We start from the raw sequence: 15,848 nt of genomic DNA on the forward strand, positions 1-15,848 counted from the left end.
TTATTTTATTTATTTTTTTTATTAAAAAGTTTATTTTTACATCATTTTGTACATTTTTTTTTTTCATCTCAATTGTAATCCCCACGGGTTTATAGTTTTTTTTTTTTTAACCAATCTTAGCATCGTGAGGAAATTTTTCTGACAGTGGGGCTTTGTATTTTTTCCTTGTTTGAACACTTCTCCCCACCATTCTATGGAAAGATTTGAGGTTTTCACCTTACCTTTAATTGCTTAGCTGGCTTAAAATTTCAGCAGTCTGAATGTAATTATAATACCTCCCGGTTTTCATCTCTTTGGACATAAGTCTGTCCTTATCAAGAGATAGAAGAAAAAAATCAGTTCCTATAAATTTCTGATTCAGCATTTAGTCATCTTTATATCAAATGTTGGCCTTAGAATCTTTCTTAACTGAAAGCAGAACCTCATTCAAATTAACAGGGCAGTCTTACTATGAATATAATAAATATGTGAAAGTAAAGTTTACTTTTGTCTTGGTGCTGTAAATAGGGATTTTATTTGAACAGATAATTCAGTAGTTGACCCAGAATCCTATATTTTTAGCCTTGTTGTCAACTGCCCTCTTACATAATTTCTCTGCTTCAGCCAGATGGATTTTTTTTAACCATATCAAGCATTTGTGCCTTTCATCTTCCTCTTTTGCCCCATGAGTTTTGCTTTGAAATTCCTTCTGCCAAAATATGCACCTTTCCTCCGGTCTAAATCAATTCCTCACTCCATAACTTCTTTGCTCACTTCAGCAAAAAGATTTTTGTCTTTTAAACCCCTCTGTTAACTCTTTGTTCCAGTGATGGGCATTTGCAACTCTTTCAGTATAGTTTTTAATATCTAATTCTTCTGATATTTTATGGAAGATACTATTTTTGGGGTACATTTTTGTGTGTCTCTACGTCCATGCTTAGCCAGTGACTTACCTGTAGGTGTTTCTGACAAACTGAGGAAGAAAGTGAGAAGGACATGAGGGAGGGAAAGTTAAAAGATTTAAAAGAATTTGGTTAAATCTTGTCTTTTCCATCTGTGTGGGCAAATTGCTTTAACTTTTTGCCCCAGTTTCCTTTTTATAATAGGGAATAATTACAATTCCTTCAACTTTGTTTTTCCATATTTGTTTTATGTGGGGTTGCTTTTTAAGTGGGGAAAAGACCTTTTGAACCCAATAAAGCAGTCCTTGGATTTGGTGTTTGGTACATAATATGTACACAATATCCCACCCTAGCTAGGGCAGAAGTAGAGAAGGGTAGAGGAGGTGACAGAAGAGACTCAACTGTCAAGTCAGTTAATTGTCAAACCTAGATTATTTACTGGAACTACTGGTTTTGTTATCATTGTTCTTTGAAATGCTAACTAGCTGATTACCATTGTTTTTCAAATGCTTTTGTATATTTAAACCTGAAACTTCTAATGAGTTGAATAGCAGTGTTTCAGAGAATTACAGAACTTTCTAGGCCACATAAACAGTGAACCAGACTGTATTACTGTGGGTACTACTTTTTGTGTATCAGTTCTTTCACCTTTTTTCTAAATACTTTATCGTTTGTAATCAACTGCAGTATAATTTCTTTTCTTTTGGTAGCATGAGTTTTGGTATCTTCTAGCCTAGGAATTTCAAGTTTATTAAACTTTTGAGTCTTCAAATGATGTATAAAGACATAAATACTGTTAGATTTAAATTACAGTTAAGTGGAAAAGTATTACTCTGAGATATTTGGAGACCTGTAAAATCTTGGTGAGTTCTATACTTAGGTACATGAATATGTTCCTAGTGTTTTAATTAGCATATAGAAAAACATGGTTTGTCCTGGGTTTACTGAATAATTGTGATCCTTTTGGACATACAGTTTCTCATTTATAAAATAGAAAGGAACTTGGACATTAGTGTTTCCCACCGAAATAGAGTGACTGTCTAACCAAGTGTTTGTAATGAATGTTAAATATTTAAAACTCTGCCACCCTTCTTACTACTTTTGACATTTCTTGAGGGTGAGAATCTTGCTGGTCTTGTTCTCTAGACAGTTACTGGCTCAACAAGTGTTTATTGAATGGATGATACCTATTAAAAAGAGGAAATTTCTAGGGCCCTCCTTGGTGGTGCAGCGGGTTAAAGCACAACACTAAGAAGCTGAAGCTACTTCCGCATGAGTTCGATTCCCGCCAACGTGGAGTGGCAGACCTCTCCTGACCCCACCCGCTGCTCCCCTCAGCAGTGTACTTCATCTGGCTGCCTGTTCTGCTCCCCGCTCTGTCTCTGGTGAATCCTCTCACCCTCTGCATCTCTGGCCTGTACCCCAGTTCTGTATGAATAAATAATAAATAAATCTCTTTTTAAAAAGAAATTTCTAAGTAGGAAAGATGTGCTTTCAAAATAAAGTAGGTCACTTAAAATGAAATAAATTTGGCTTTGTGAAAGACTAAATTTTCTCACTTTGCCATTTTGTGGACTTTGGTGATGATTTTAAGAATCCTTTCTGGTTCTAGAATTCTCTTGTTTAGCAGAAATAGTATTTGAGCAAGTTATAAATTGAAATTTGATCATATATTCTAGAGTGACTTACTTTATACTACGTTTTAGATGAACACTTAATTGAAAGGTCATTTGAATAATTACACATAAATGCTGTGTTAATGTTGTATGTTTAGTTTTTTAAGTAGGTTTTTTGTATTTGAGACCACTACAACTAAAGTAAAGCAATGGCATTGTGTTAGAGGCACTGGATATTATACCAGATTTCAGGCATTGTAATAGGACCTTTACAAGTTAACTTTATCGTATATGTACAAACTTTCAGAAATTAATCATAAGTGAGTTTTTAGCCCTCATTGAATAACTGTTACATCAAGTTTAAGCAGACTTGGTTGGAGTTAAGGCATAACTCAATCAGTGTTTCTTCTTGACACTTAAGTTTACCTGTCTTCTCTGATCTGAGAATTCCTTTAGAGAACATTTGTCTAGTAGGCTAGTTAAGGAAGTAATTTGTTAAGGAAGAAATTTAGTTAGTAATTTATTTTGGCAGATAAACAATTTTCAGATATATTTATTGAATTGATTTCTTTTCCTAAGAAAAATCTGTTACAGAGTTTTCCCTTTTACAATTTTAAAAATCAGTTATAAAGTAAGTTCCTACTTGAGTATGTTTATATAAAATGAAATTGCCTCAGGGAAAGGATTCTCCTTGTACATTGTTCTGGATCCTGAGAAAAGTGAAAAGAGGTTTGATCCCATAGTTCTTTGTCATGGTTGTAATTACCTGAAAAATTAATAATGCTAGTTTGAATAATAATTCAAGGCACATAACATGGCAGTGTAGAATTAGGCAGGAGTGCATTGAATTGGTTTTCGTTTATTGATATCTAGGAAGTATCGTGCTTGAGCTGGGCTAAGAGGAATGGTGAAGTTAGTGAACATTTTCAGCAAGGTTTATGGGAGCGAACTGTTGACTTGTTTTGGCAAAAGAAAGTCAAGTTTATCTATAGTAAAGAGTCCTTGTAGGGAAACCCTTGTCCTATCTGTAGTGGTTACTCAGGGACCTTTTATGTGGGGAAGCTTGATGCCAGGCTAAGGAATTTGACATTTACTCTGTAGATTTTTTTTTTAAATTAAAAAAAGTTGTGCACACAGAACCTGGGGTACAGGCCATAGGTATAGGTGTGGTAAGAAGATTCACCAGAGAGAGTGTGGGGAGCAGAACAGGCAGAATGATGAAGTACACTGCTAAGGGGAGCAGCAGGCCTTCAGAAGTGGTCTGTTATGCCATGTTATGTGGGCCTTCTGTTGGAGATGGAACTCATTCTGCAGTGGCTTAGGATAGCTTCATAGTGCTGTGCTGTAACTGGATGTGCCCATAATGTGGGTAGGGGGAGGGACACAAAATTTTGTTATGGTTATGTCATGAGCTACGAGCTATCTCAGGGATCCTTTTATGGTGGATCCCTATTTCTACAATAGATCTAACTGAGGAAATATTAATATTACTGGGTTGTTTATAATGAGAACTTATAAAGCCTTAGGAGGAAAGGACTATAAATCATAGTCAATTTTTCATTTTATATAATGTTTCCTATAATATTCTTGAAAGTTCACACAAGATTTTTCATGAATACCTCTGGTTTAGGGAACTAAATAATCTGCAAAATAGTTGTATCATTGATAACTTTTTAAAAAGAACTTCCTTTGGGGGTCTCCCTAGTGGTGCAGGGGGTTAAGTCTCAGCACTATAAAGATATCAGTAGCCACTGGAGCACAAGTTCAACCCCCTGCCAGGGACCTAACCTACAGGGCACAGCAGACCTTTTCTGTCTCCTTGCCTGCTCCTCACCTCAGCAGTGTATTTCCATCAGTCTGCCTGTTCTGCTTCCCACTCTGTCTCTGATGAATCCTTCACCCACAGCATTTTTGGCCTGCACTCCAACTGTTATATGACATAAATAAATAATATAAATCTTAAAAAAAAAGGAACTTCTTTGCTTAAGTCTCCTCCACCTCTGTAATTGTTGCCTGCTAATTTTTTTCCTGAGCAATTCAGATTGCCTTTAATAAAATTTACCCTTCTAGGGGTTGGAAACAATATTTTTATCTTTCCTAAGAAGGTCAGTGTCACACAATTATCTTTTTTTGAAGCTTTCTGGCAACAGTTTTATTTTAAAATGTGGACTTTTGTGTACATGTCTACAGTATTTTAGTTGTAATCAAGTGGAACTTAATCTGCCTCACTTGGACACATTATTTGTTACCTCATTTGTTAGATATGGTTTTTGACTAGGCAGCAGATTTGGTTGTAATTTGGCATTCAGTTATTATTTCTAATTTTAGTTAGATTTGGTTGTAATTTGGCATTTAGTTATTGTTTTTAAATTTTAGTTACATTTATTGAATTTTTGTCAGCATTTTAAAATCTGGGATTCACATAAAAATGCATATTTTAGGCGCCTCTTGGAAAAAAATTGTAATATCTGGTAGCATGGCATCATTAACTTGTTATTTCAACGTTATCAACTTACTCCCGTAGGCATTTGGATTTGTTATCCTTAGATTTGTAAGTTTTGTAGTCTGTTCTGTTCTAGACACTTTGTTGACCATGTAATTCTAATGTGATACTGAATTATTTTGTGAAACCTCAAATGGATAACAGTTACAGGAGAGTTATTTCACATGTTTTTGGTAAAACAATTTTCACCAACCAGTTGGTGATAGTTTTCAAATTTTCTCTATCCTTGCTGATTTTCTATTAGTGTTGTCAATTTTTGAGAAGTGTTGAAATCTATTAACTGTAATTACATACAGCTGTCAGTTTCTCTTTAAAAGTTTCATCAGTTTTTACTTCATGTAATTTTGAGGCTTTTTTATTAGATTAGGAGCAATGGACATAATTACAACAGCTTTAAATGTTCGACTCTACTAATTCTGTCATCTATGTTTTTCTAATCATATTGTTTCAATTCTTTGTACATCCGTTCAATGGACCATTGGTTAGGGACAAGACATACTAAGAAACATTAAAATTGAATTGATAATAAAATTCTAGAGAATGAGGAACATAAAAATATTAGTTATCTTAAATAAACTTGGTTCGTGATTATTGTCTCTGTAAGTTGTGTTCTAATGTTTTGTGTATCAGTAGGTGTTGGTAGTTATTCAGAAACTATTAAAAATTCATACTATACTATGAACTTTTATTTAGGGAATAATCTATACTTTTTTGGGAAAAAGATTTATTTACACATACAAGAACTGGGGTACAGGTGGGTATGTGGTGTGTGTTTGTGTGTGTGAGAGAGAGAGAGAGAATTCGCCAGAGTGGGGAGCAGAACAGGCAGATGTACTGGAATATACTGCTGAGGGGAGCAGTGGGTGGGCCAGGAGAGGTCTGCCACCCCATATGGGTCACCTCCCTGGCCAGGGATCGAACTCATGGTTGCAAACAGCTTCACAGTGCTGTGCCTTAAACCTTTGTGCCACTAAGGGAGGCCCCTATTTATACTTTTAATTGGTTATTTGAAATATTTGCATAAACACTGTCTGGAGCCACTTTCAATTTTTTATCATTTAGCTGCATAACAAAAATGGTTTAAATTTTTTTTTTTAGGGGCCCTTTCTGGCACAACAGGTTAAAGTACAGCACTGTGTTTCAGTTAGCCACAATCACTGCAGCTTGAGTTTGACCCACATGGTGTGGCAGACCTTATATCTCCTGACCCACCCGTTGCTTTCCCTTCAGCAAGTGTACTTTGTCAGTGTGGCTGTTCTGCTCTCCACTCTGTCTCTGGTGAATCCTCTTGCCTCCCCTACACCTCTGGCCTGTATCCCAATTTTGTATGCATAAATAAATAAATCTTAATTTTTAGTAAAAAGAATCCGAAAGTACAGGTTACATTTGTAGTTTTGTCCTTGCATACTGTTTGATTTTGCTTAATTTTTAAAAAAAATTCATGAGTTTAGAAATAAGTGACACCATTTTAAATAAGCCCACCATAGTGCATTATCTTACATATTAAAACAAGAGGTAACCCTATGTTAGTAGGACATCATAATTTTCTTAGTACGTTTTATTTAAAAAAACTTAGTAGTATAATTTTTAGTAGTATGCTGATTAAAAATGCTTTTTTCTTTGAGAGCTCACATTTCCCATTAAGTGATTATAAGTCCCTAGGAGTTCTTGCTGCTGTGAAAGATGGCATCAAGGCAAAAAAAATAAACTTAAAAGGAACTAAAGAGTGCTCCTAATCCTCATTGTGTATCAGAATGTCTTGGGCTGCTTTTTAAAAATACACATTCCTGGGCAGTATATTCTTATTCTCACTCTGTGTAATTCTAATATTGAGTCCTGGATGAGAGTCGTGCTATCTTGGAATAGTCCTAATGTGAGGTTAACAGGTGTACTTAAAAAAAGGAATATATACCAATAAATTTAGGCTGTGTTGTGATGAGTTTCTTGACAGCTATGGTGTTCAGTTTTAAGACACTAATGTACTTGGGAGAACTCTCCAAGAGGGTTTATTAAAGCAACCCTGTTCGTGCTTTTTGATTTCATGAAATACCAGTTAGAATCTAGATTTATGTTGACTTACTTATTTATAAGTATTTATATTGGTTGTTAAACTATGTAGCAGTGTGCCTTATTGATTAGTCTCTACTTTATTGATATTAATTAAATGAGGTATTGTCATCTCTTTGCTAAAATACAAAAAGCATGAAATATTATAAAAGTGCTCTGTAACCACAAAATACTTCTTTTCTGTGTAATTGAGATAAATGATGCCTGGCATTTTCTTTTATTGCTTCTTGCTAGAATTTGAAATGAGGCATACCAGTTTATGAATTTGTCATGAGTATGAGTGGTTACACATAATCTGTGATTTTTTTTTTTTTAAGTTTATAAGGGTAGCTGACTGGTGAAGCTTACCTTACATAAACTATTGAATAAGCAGGAGTTTCAGGATGTATTTTTCATAGTTTTTGGTTAATCAAAGAAATAAAAATTAACTTTCCTCAGATATTTAGTAAATAGCTTTGAATAATATTCATGGTTTAAAGTTTTCAGTGTTAGTTGTAGATATTCCATTTCCTGGTTTGAAAACACAGATTTTGTGTGTGTGACTTAATCACACCCCTCTGCATACCTGATTTCAATTATCATTAAAGTGATTTAATGAACTTTAAAATATTTGGCTAATACACACCATTCTATAACATGTTCAGATGACTAATGCATATCTTCCATGTTATTCCTTTCCTTATTATTAATTAAAATGTATATAATCATGCGATAGTTACTTGTGCTAGATATTTTAAAGAAAATAGTTTACAAGTTTGTGGAATCTAGGTTATCAAGGGCTAGTAACATTGATCATAGATTGTGGAATATTTAATTAGGGAACTGATAATTTTTTAAACAAGTCTTTTTTAAGACACTTCTCCAAAGAAGAAATGCAGATGGCCAGCAAGCATATGAAAAAATATTCAACATCACTTGTAATAAGGGAGATGCAAATTAAAACCACAATGAGATACCACCTCACCCTAGTGAGAATGGCACATCTTAAAACAACTAGCAACAACAAATGTTGGCAAGGATGTAGAGAAAAAGGAACTCTCCTGCACTGCTGGTGGGAATGCAAAATAGTACAACCACTATGAAAAACTGTTTGGAGGTTTCTCAGCTGCTAAAAATGGAGCTTCCATATGATCCAGCCATCCCACTACTAGGTATCTACCCAAAAGACACAAAAACACTGATTCAAAAAGACACCTGCACCCCCATGTTTATTGCTGCTTTATTTACAACTGGAAAGACATGGAAACAACACAGATGCCCCAAAGAAGGTGATTGGATTCAAAAGATGTGGTACATATATCACTCAGCAATCAAAAAATAAACATGCCTTTTGCAGTAATGTGGATGGAGCTGGAAAAGATCATGCTTAGTGAAATAAGCCAGTAGAAAAAGGAAAAATACTGGATGGTTTCACTCATAGCAGGAGTATAAAAGACCAGGGGAGAAAATAATAATAATAGTGAACAACTGTATACCAGACACATTTTATGGGGTAAAATGGGGAATAGGATCAAAAACGGTGGGGGGAGGGAAGTGCACTGAACTGTGGTGACAGCACATGGGTGATTTGTTGATGGGAAGCCCACGGGGATTACAACTGAGATGGAAAAAGGCACAAAATGATGTTAAAAAAAATTATTATATTAAAAGTTTATTTGAATTTTTTTTTTAAGGCATGAGTTTATTGGTTGGTTTACTACCAAAATAAATGTGGAAGATTAAAGGAACTTATAAATGCTACTGAATCAGATATATGAAGAAAAATTAAAAGACCTGGCTTTGGAAGCCCTGTCAATATGCCGTCCATTGTCTTCTCTTATCTCAAATTCACTTATTTCTAATTTAGTTATTATTTAGAGTTGTACTCTAATGAATTTTGTCTATTGAAAAGATTTTTATATTTGCATTTTTGCTCATTTTATTTATTACATATATATTTTTACATCATTCTTCAATTTGTACTTTTTTCATCTCAGTTGTAATCCCCAGAACTTCCCACCACCACTTCACTTATGTGTCATCACCATAGTCCTATGTGCTCTTCCCGCCCAGTTTTGATCCTGTTCCCCTCTCCTCCCTTTCCTGTAGAATTTCTCTGGTTTATATTTTAGTTGATGTTTATTTTTACTTTATTACAATTACTAAATATATATGTGTGAGTGTGTATATATATATATATGTATATATATATATATATATATACATATATATATATATACACACACACACACACATTCTCTCTTCCCCCTCCCTACTCCCAGCCCCGACCCCTTTACACTCCTGCTACAAGTGAAACCATCTGGTATTTTTCTTTTTCTCTCTGGCTTATTTCACTAAGTATGATCCTTTTCATCTCCACTCATGTTGCTGCAAATGGCATGAGTTTATCTTTTTTGATTGCTGAGTAATCTTCCATTGTGCATATGTACCACATCATCTTGATGTGGGCATTTGGATTGATTCCACACCTTCCTGTTGTAAATAGTGCAGCAATAAAATAGGGATGTAGGTGTCTTTTTGAATTACTGTTTTTGTGTCCTTTCAGTAAATGAAAGATTTTTAAGAGGGTTAACCTTCTTACATAAGCCTGCAGAAATATTGGGTACAGGTTTTACAAGATTAAAATAAAATTTTTTAAAGATTTATTTATGCATACAGAACTGGGGTATAGGCCAGAGGTGCAGGGGTGGTGAGAGGATTCACCAGAGCGAGAGAGTGGGGAGCAGAACAGACAGAATCATGAAGTACACTGCTGAGGGGAGTAGAAGGTGAGTCAGGAGAGGTCTGCTGTGCCATGTGGATCACCTTGACAGGGATTGGGGATTGAACTTGAGTTGAAGCAGCTGCAGTTGGCTTCGCAGTGCTGAGCTTTAACCCATTGTACCACCAGGGAGGGCCCTAAAAACAGTTAAAATAACCTCTGAAGTCAGAGGTTATTTCCATATATATATATCTGACTACTTAATTGTTTGAAAATATTTTGGGGTGTAATTTTGGTACTGTAATCAGATAAATAAATGATCTGAGAATATGGTAGACATTTAGCTGATCCCCAGAAATAATTTACTTAAGTGGCAGAAAAAGAAAGAATCTTCTGAATTGAAGATCACTTGAGCAATTAACTCATCAATTGGAAAAGGTAGAAATGGGCCTATTTAAACCAGTGGATTTGATTATGAAAGAATTATATATTTCTAACCTTGTCAGACTTTTGACTTCTTCCACTTTTATGTGTGCCTTGTTATTGCTGTTGGAGACTAATCTAGGGTGAGTGGGTTCTAAACACATTCATCATAGTTGAATAAAATCATGCATTCATGATTTTTCTTTTTCCAAAAAGTGAAACTTCTGTGGTTAAACAGTGATTCTGACATAGCACTACATTCTAGGAAGAGCATAGCATAGGTGGAATGAGTAAGTATATTTTGGAGTGGTTAATGCTAGGTGAGAATATGGAGCATGGTGCTTGTAGAGAAAGCTTAAGTGGTATGAAATTTGGGGTTTGGATCTGGGGGCAGCATTCTAAAAGGCTTCAAATGTCATACCAAAGCCCCCCCCCCCAAGATTTATTTATGCATACAGAACTGGGGGTTGAGAGGATTTACCAGAGACAGAGTGGTGAGCAGAACAGGCTGACTGACCAAGTATACTGCTGAGGGAAGCAGTGGGTGTGTCAGCTGAGGGAAGCAGCCATTGGATGTGTCAGGAGAGGTCTGCTGCAACATATGGATTACCTCCCGGGAGGGAATCGAACTCATTGAAGTGGCATTAGCTTTTTAGTGCTGTGCTTTAACCTGCTGCACCACCAGGAAGGGCTCCTAAAGACTGTATTTAGAGATTCTTGTTTTTTTGGACAGTTTTTAGTTCCTTTATGAAGAACCAGAAGAAACACAATCAAGGTTTGTGTTTTAGAAAGATCACTTGGTTGTAGTGTGGAAGGTGGACTGATGGGAGCAGGTAAAGTTGAAGTAGACAAGCTAGCTAACCTTCCAGGATTCAGGTAAGAAATAAAGAGGGTTCAACTAAGGCCCTAGTAAATAAAGGAAAGAAACCTGAAGGGTTTAGAAGCTGTATTCATTGGCAGATTTAGAAGCTGTATTCATTGAAATGCTGGAGAATGACTGAACATGGGATGCTAGCGAAGAGAATGGTGGATTTTTGAATAAGTTATGATATCAATATGTAAGAGAAAGGAATGCACAAGGAAGGATATGAGGGGAGATAAGTTCATATTTGCTTGGTTGAATATGAGTTATCAGTGGAAAGATGAGAGTCTTAGTAGGCAGTTGAATGTGTGGGTGAGATGAGAGAAAGGTTGAACTGGTGGTAATGATTTGAAAGTCACTAGGTTATAAATTTTGTAATTAAATTAACTTTGTAAAGGGCATTTACTCTGGAAAGAGTATGTAAAGCAGTTTTTAACCTGAGATTATAAATCACTGAAGCTTCAGAAGGAGGAAATGTTCATGATCCCCATGAATTTCTATGCAACAGTTTGTACAAGTATGTATCATATTCTCATAGCAGTATTTGACCCAGTAAAGATTATTATGGAATACTGGAATGGAGTAAGAAGCATAGATCTTAGTACAGGAACTTGGTAATACTAAAATGTTGGTGGGTACAGAAGACGATGGCGCAAGGAAAATGGAGACAGAAATGTTAGGATAAAAGGGAGTAGAACATTTTAAGGAATTAATGCTCAGCTAGAAATGTGCATTGGTTTGGGATCAGCAGTTTTTACTTTCCATGAAAACCTAATTCTTGGGCCTCCCAGATGTCACAAGGGGTTAAGTCTCAGCACTGTGAATCAATCTGCAGCCTCTGCAGCACGCATATCTGGATCCCTGGCCAGGGAGGTGACTCACCTGGTGCAGTAGATCTCTCCTGTCTTGCCAGTGGCTCCCCTTAGTAGTATATTTCAGTGGATCCACCTGTTCTTATCCCTACTTTTGTCTCACCTTCCCACAACTCTGGATTATACCTCAGCTCTTGTATGCATAAATAAATAAATTTAAAAAGAAACACTAATTCTTGGAAAGAATTTTTTAAGCATATTTAAGCATATGAATGACTGGAGAGGAAGTGACTATAGGAAGGGAAGAAGATAGATTGAAGATGGGAGTGAATATTACAGGAGTAACTAAAGAAGGGAGGATGGGAAGCCAGAGCAGTGGAGGGAGGAAAGTTTACCAGGTTGTCTGGTAATCTTTCCATTATCAATGGAAAGATTTGATTCTTAGTAGGCAGTTGAAAGTCTAGGCCTGAGTTAAGGAGAGAAAGGTTTCTCTTGGTGAAAGAAAAAATGATGTGGTGGTGGTGGGGGAGAGGGTGGGAATTGGGGAAGTGGATCTGGTTTGGATAGACGATGGGTATAGAGGGAGAATGTTTTAAATATGTAAAACTGGTAAATTTGGGAGCATGAAAAAATGGGGAAGCAGAAATATTTAAAATTTTCAAATTTTATTTATTTTTATTTATTTATTTTTAAAGATTTATTTATTTATTCATACAGAACTGGGGTACAGGCCAGAGATGTGCGGAGGGTGAGAGGATTCACCAGGGACAGAGTGGGGAGCAGAACAGGCAGATGGAGGAAGTACACTGCTGAGGGGAGCAGCAGGCGAGACAGGAGAGGTCTGCCACACCATGTGGATCTCCTCCCGGGCAGGCGGGGATCGAACTCATGAGGAGTTGGCTTAAGCTTCTCAGTGCAATGCCTTAACCCGCTGCGCCACCAGGGAGGGCCCTCAAATTTTATTTTGTAACAGAAAATTTCAGCGTAGAAAAAAGAACACATAAACCTGTTAACAATTAGTATTATCTAAATGAAAGACTTTTAAACATACACACCTGTTAGATTTATCCCTAAGGTTTTAGAATCATCAATTTTAGACCTGCAAAGAACCCATGTATTTATAGATTTAAGAAATGGAAAGACCATCTCACTTTTTCTTTTAAAGATTTATTTATGCATATAGAACTGGGGTACAGGCCAGAGGTGTGGGGTGTGTGTGTGAGAAGATTCACCAGAGACAGTGGGGAGCCAAACAGGCAGAAGCACTGAAATGTACTGCTGAGGGAGAGCAGTGGGTGGACCAGGAGAGGTATGTCACACTATATGGGTCAGCTCCCTGGGCGAAGGATCAAGCTCATGATGCAGTAGCTGTGGTAGCTTCATAGTGTGCTTTTAACCTTGTTGCACCACCAGGGAGATCCTCCATCTTACTTTTAAAGGCATATCATTATTACATCTTTTTTTCATCAAACTTAACCAGATTTGGAATTAGTTACTGAATTACTAATGTAGTTGATGCCATGGATACACTAATCAGATCCTTACTTCAGGACAGAAGGACTCATTCCCTTAGATACTGGGAGTGTGCTGTTGATTATCTGACTCCCAAAGGCCTTGGTCAACAAGAGCTACTCACCCAGGCTCACATCTCTTTCCTGGGAGTAGCTATGTCAAAAGATAAGCCTACAAAAGACCTAGAACAAGGATAAAAGAATAACCTTGAAGAACCTTTTCTAGTTTCAGAGCTCCCTGTGGATTCATCTGAGTTTTGTGATTGTATACTGGTCTACGTTGTTTTATCTCTGCCCCATATCAGCAGGTAATCCTAAGAGCACTCCTAGTAAAGCTAACCTCTCCCCAAGAGTTTGAGTACTTCTAAACACTACTGAACTTTAAAATTTCTCTTGGTTTGTAACAGATTTGCTAAACATTAAAGAACTTAACATAGAAGTTTTTCAGGTGTTTGAGAGCTATCCAGATGTTGAAAAAAATCACGATAATGGAAGAAAAATACTAACTTGTATATTGCCAGACATACAGAAAAAGTTTCATCATTCCAACATATTTTGCGTTGAAACAGACAAAAAAAGCTATGTTCTCAGATATGTCAAACAAAATTCTGTTATCACCCCTTGTAATATTTCTGGCATCTCATTGTTGATTACTTTTTGTAAATTAAAGATTGTATCCATATATACCCCCCCCTTGAGATCAGACTCACATTCTTTCGTTGACATGTCAAAATTTAAAAATGGAGTCACCTCCTTCCTCCTTGTTTGGCCTTTCCTTAGAGAATGGAAACATGAAGAATGTTTGAAACAAATAATGTCAGATTGAAAATAAAAGAGTCTTGTCTCCCTGATGGAGGAACAGTTTGCCTTGCAGACAGCACTACATTCCTGAACAAATTACTGAGATTTTCTACCTGTCATATTTAAGAGTGTCTGTCCAAAAGTCAAACGTGACACTTTTCATCATTTAGTCAAATATTCTGACATTTCTTAAGTTATCACCCTGTTTTGGATCCAAAAGCTTTAGAGTCACAAGATCTGGCTTGCAACACAAATTCTTTTTGTAGTTAGTACAGCTATCCCCAGCTACTCTGTCCATCTTGTTCTTCTGCATTTTGTTTCTATATATGTTGACTGTAGATACACTTAAATGGCCATTTGTTATTTGTGCCATTGAGAAAGGAGTAGCTGATGAATTGTACATTATTTTATTCAGTGGTAATTTTCTTAGGAAATTGAGTTTATAATCTCAGTAATTTATATGAACCTAGAGAAACTCATATTTAAGAACTCCACTTTTTTGAGTACAGGCCAGAGATGCGGAGGGTGAGAGGATTCACCAGGGACAGAGTGGGGAGCAGAACAGGCGGATCGACGAAGTACACCGCTGAGGGGAGCAGCGGGTGGGCCAGGAGGGGTCTGCTGGGCCATGTGGTCACCTCTGGGGCAGGTGGGGATCGAACTCATGCGGAAGTGGCTTAAGCCTCCCAGTGCTGGGCTTTAACCTGCTGCGCCACCAGGGAGGGCCTTTTTTGAGTATTCTTATCCCGCTGCGCCACCAGGGAGGGCCTTTTTTGAGTATTTTTTTTTTTTTTTAAGATTTATTTGTGCATACAGAACTGGGGTGTAGGCCAGAGGCTCAGGGGCGGTGAGAGGCTTCACCAGAGACAGAGTTGGGAACAGAACAGGCGGATCAGATCGATGAAGTACACTGCTGAGGGGAGCAGCGGGCGGGTCAGGAGAGGTCTGCCGCGCCATGTGGCCACCTCCGGGGCAGGGGGGAATCGAACTCATGCGGAAGCGGCCTTAGATTCTCAGTGCTGTGCTTTAACCCGCTGCGCCACCAGGGAGGGCCTTTTTTGAGTATTTTTAAGATAACCAGTAAGTACTATAAATTTTTGTCGTTGTTAACTGTAGCAGAGAGAAAAAAAAAATCTCATGGAATGTAGTCCACTTAAAAGTTGTCTGATTACTCTTTTTGTCCTTTGCTGTGGATCTTTAATGTGAGTTGCTGGTAGCAACTTTTTACTTTCTAATTATTGGGAAGCAAATTCAGGCTGTGATGGAAGGCATATTTTATTGAATTAGTATTTTTGGAAAGGATCTTTTATGGCACCTCTTCTGTTTAATGTTTGCATTATCAGCAAAAGCTAGCTACTTTGTGTCTTTTATAGGATGCCTACTAATAGGTTGTTAGAAAAGTCATGATGTATTTTTTTGTTTCTCAAGCAAAAATGTGTCATGACTTTTCTGACAACCCAATATTTTACAGTGTGTGTTCTATACTGTTTTTTAATCTTTAGTTATTTTGGTAAAATTGATATGAAGATTGACTTCTTTCCCTTTCCAGATACTTTTTTATATATTCCTCATGTCCATGATTTATTTGAATATTCTCATGGATTCGTTGATTATTTAATATTCTAGTTTTCAAAGATGCTTGGAGAAATGTTGTGATAGTTTTTTTTTTTT

The 15,848-nt window shown here is 36.7% G+C and overlaps 1 protein-coding gene across 1 annotated transcript in view; it reads left to right on the forward strand.

Annotated features, from left to right (window-relative positions):
• Window positions 1-15,848, forward strand: part of MSL2 (male-specific lethal 2 homolog (Drosophila)) — a 32,067-nt gene that overhangs the window by 2,976 nt on the left and 13,243 nt on the right. The window lies entirely within an intron of this gene.

This window comes from Condylura cristata, unplaced genomic scaffold, assembly GCF_000260355.1.
Source record: "Condylura cristata isolate star-nosed mole 26May11 unplaced genomic scaffold, ConCri1.0 scaffold00014, whole genome shotgun sequence".
In the NCBI taxonomy this organism is placed as follows: domain Eukaryota; kingdom Metazoa; phylum Chordata; class Mammalia; order Eulipotyphla; family Talpidae; genus Condylura; species Condylura cristata.